At 38.1% G+C, this 3,460-nt stretch overlaps 1 long non-coding RNA gene across 1 annotated transcript; it reads right to left on the bottom strand.

Annotated features, from left to right (window-relative positions):
- Window positions 1-262: 262 nt before the first annotated feature.
- Window positions 263-1,815, bottom strand: LOC139082277 (uncharacterized). The gene is made up of 2 exons (XR_011538111.1): window positions 1,488-1,815; window positions 263-1,305 (listed from the first exon to the last, which is right to left on the bottom strand). It is a non-coding gene; the product is annotated as an uncharacterized lncRNA (long non-coding RNA).
- Between the last annotated feature and the right edge of the window lie 1,645 nt (window positions 1,816-3,460).

Genomic DNA, 3,460 nt, shown 5'->3' with positions numbered 1-3,460 from the left:
TGGCTGTCTTTTAATTAAACTTTTCTGCGATTAAATATAATTATTGGTTTTACGGGGGAATAAGTTACTCAAAACAGGATTTCCTTTTTCATAGAGTTGCTTTTCTATTTTTCCAAAATTGAATTCCTTACTCCTCTTCATTGAATGTATATAAAAGAATACTTTCTGGCTTTATTAAGACCGAAATGCAGAACTCCATGTCATTATACTGTGGGGACCGGCTTTCTCTAAACGGATCACAAGGATTCATTAGGAGCCCAGGTAACGTTCCTAGTGGTTTTTATTACCTCTCACTCCACTGCCATAATGCCATATATTTTCTTTTCTACTAAATACTTTTGGTGTAGAGTATCTAGGTCAGTTATAGTGAACATTGGGAGAGAACAAGGAACAGAAACATAAAGACGTGAATTAGAAAATATGTTGAAAAATCACAGTTTAAACAGGTATATCCATACTATATGGAAACAAAATTGTTTCATGGTGCAAGAAAATGTAAGTCTGAGAACAATAGAAACATGGATATTTTGGCCCATTTTTTGACATTTTACCATTATTTTATGTGATTTCACTTGTAATTTTGCTTTTTATTCATATAATTTTATTTTTCTGCTCCTTGGCTACTTTATCATCTAGAATCAGTTGTTTAGGTGACTCTCATGTGGCCACATATCAGCTTAATACATTTCTGCTCAAGCAGGGATCAGTCACACGCCACCTGCCAAGCATTGTAACCAATCGGCAAGTAGACAGTTTTGACAGGCTGTTCCCAGGAGATCCCTCTGCTGTTCTGTAACAGGCGGGCGCCCAGCGGGATCACAGTCTAGGAATGTAAACCCAAAAGCAAGAATGAAAAATGAGGGAAATAGAGGGGAAAGTGACAAAGCACAGGATAAAATCTTTAAAAATTAGACGTGCTAAAAGATTATAAAAGTACGAACATAGGAGAGAAACACATGATAAAGAGTTTGGTCTCAGAATTAGAAACAGAAATTAAAAAGACTGCACAGCGTGATGAACAATGTAAATTAAATATACGACAAACAGAATTTCAGAAAATGACAAAGGGGAAAACGCATAGCATTTGGCATTTTTTGCCAAGTAAGTTGGAAGGATAGAGGGTATAAAGCCCAATGTAGCAAAAATAGGCAGGGAGATGCAAGTTGCACACAAACAAAGCAATAATTCCTAGAGGCTCTAGGTCATTGACAGAACACAAGCCTTCCCTGTATGAAGCTTGGAGTTCCACTCCCGTCATGATCCATTTATGCGCACTTGTAGGAACTCAGTCAATATTTGCTTGCGCTGTAAGAAAGAAAGGCATGCTACACAGGACAGTTAGATATATAAAACATAAAGAAAAAAATGCGTTTGTTGTTTTTTTCTTCTAACCTGTGGAAACATGTTAATTAGCATTTATTGATATTTCCTAAATGTGTCCTTCCTCTGAGACAGAATAATGCGCCTTTGCTGTAAGATGTACTTACCAGGAAATAACAGCAGGTAACCATACAAATATAACCAGAGGAAAGACTGTTTCTTTGAAGACTCCTGTTAAGAGCTTTTGGCTGGACTTCAGAAGCATGATGTGGACACCCAAAGGTCTGCTTCCATTTGACTCTGAGTGGTGTGGCAGGTGGGAGGGCCACAGACACACTCTGCTTCCTCCTGTCATGCTGAACAGCCTGGCGGACCCATAAGCAAAGAAACCAGGGCTGCTGCCTTGAATCCTGTTCAAGAGGAAGACAAAGGCGCCTTTGTGCTTGCTTCTGCCCAAGGGAGAGTCTTGTGAGCACAGGCTCTGTTACCGAAAACCTGCCCAGAAGGAAAGCATATTTGAGACCAGACTCTGGGAATTGGAGACTCAAGCTTTTGTGAAGCTAGAACCTGCAGGGGACAGCCTTGATTTGATTGGTAAATATCTGCCCTCTCTAAACTGTGTGGTAATATCTTCTTTCGATGAAGACATTGGAGCTGACTTTGTGGTAGAAAACTATTCTAGTGTTACACTTGTTCATCTAAATTTTAAAGTCATGAAGTCCATGGACAGAGAAAAGAATGAGTAGTTCTTTGAAGAGAGCATGGAAACATATTGGAGAGTTGTACTAAAGTGGGGGTGGTGGTTAATGCATAAGAATCAAAAGAAGTTTGCATAAGGAGTGCCAAATAGCTATTAAAATACCTCTTTGGAGAAAGAATGTTATAAAAATTTAAAAGAGTGTCTCCTCTAATTCTAGAAATTTCACCACTAAGTCTTTGGAATTTAAATATAACCTTATGTTTACATACTACATGGATTTATTCTTTATGAGCCAGTTTAAATAAAACCTGTCCAGAATGATGTCACAACAAATTTATCTAGCAGTTATAGAGATGTAGTGTGGGTAGCTATTCACGCAAAGTAAGTGTGATTAATAGATACTTTCAAAATAAGGAATTTCTGACATCTATAAATTTAAGAGAGGGCAGATCTAAGCACAGACAGATCTGATTTGGACATCATTCCGTAAAGGATGCTGCTTGCCTGGTCAGCCCACAATAAACCAGTTTTGTGATTAGAAATATGAGTTTGGCTCATGAGTTTAGATACCTCTCTTAAGGTCAGCAAAATACTGTTGATAATCATTGATGAAACAGTATGGAATGGACAGGTTATAGTTTACTAAAGAGAATAAGTGTTTTATAACAAATTCAAATATTATGCAGGTATAATTACAATGAAGTTCTTGCTAATCACCAACATCTTCTTACTTAGCCACTGAAGACACCGACTGACCAGAAGTTCTACAAGGATCCTTTTGTTCTTTTCTCTTCTGTTTCTTCATTTCATGGTAATTCATATTCTACATAGGATTTTGCTGAAACATGTCAGACTGATCATTTCCTTTTTTATCCAAATTGATGAGAAAGTTTCAAAACGTCTCAGCAATTGAGAAAATATAGACCCTTAGCCAAACCAACCTGGGTTTTAATCTTATTCTGTGGCCTTGGACAAGTGACATAACCCCTCTAACCCTTGGGGTCCTCAGAGCAAAATGGGACTATCTCCCATTCAGAGGCAGGTGAGGATTTGAGACACCATGTTCAGGGCCTGGTACAGAGCAGGTACTTGATAAACGGCAGATTTTTTTTGTTTTTTTCTCCCTCCAGTTGTTGTAGGTTCAGTCTCAAATCTGCAATGATTCTCTTTCTCAAGCAGATTTTACTAATCCAATTTTCATTGCTCTCTTCCTTTAACAAATTGTTCACAAACATCCATGTAAGAAAAAGAATTCTGGCAGTATGGGTCTGTCGGGTGTGTACACACAATTGACAAGTCCCGTGTTTACATTTCTCCTACAAAATGCCTTCTACTGTAGCTGCTGTGGGGGTTTCAACAGTGCTCCTAACCCACGTGGGAAAAGAAAGTTTTCCAGGCTGAGTGTGGCTTGAACATACTACTAATAAAAATATCCTTTAC

The sequence above is a fragment of the Equus przewalskii genome, chromosome 3, assembly GCF_037783145.1.
Source record: "Equus przewalskii isolate Varuska chromosome 3, EquPr2, whole genome shotgun sequence".
NCBI classification, from domain to species: Eukaryota; Metazoa; Chordata; class Mammalia; order Perissodactyla; family Equidae; genus Equus; species Equus przewalskii.
Note: the sequence above shows the minus strand (reverse complement) of the source record. Positions and strands in the feature narration are given on the sequence as shown.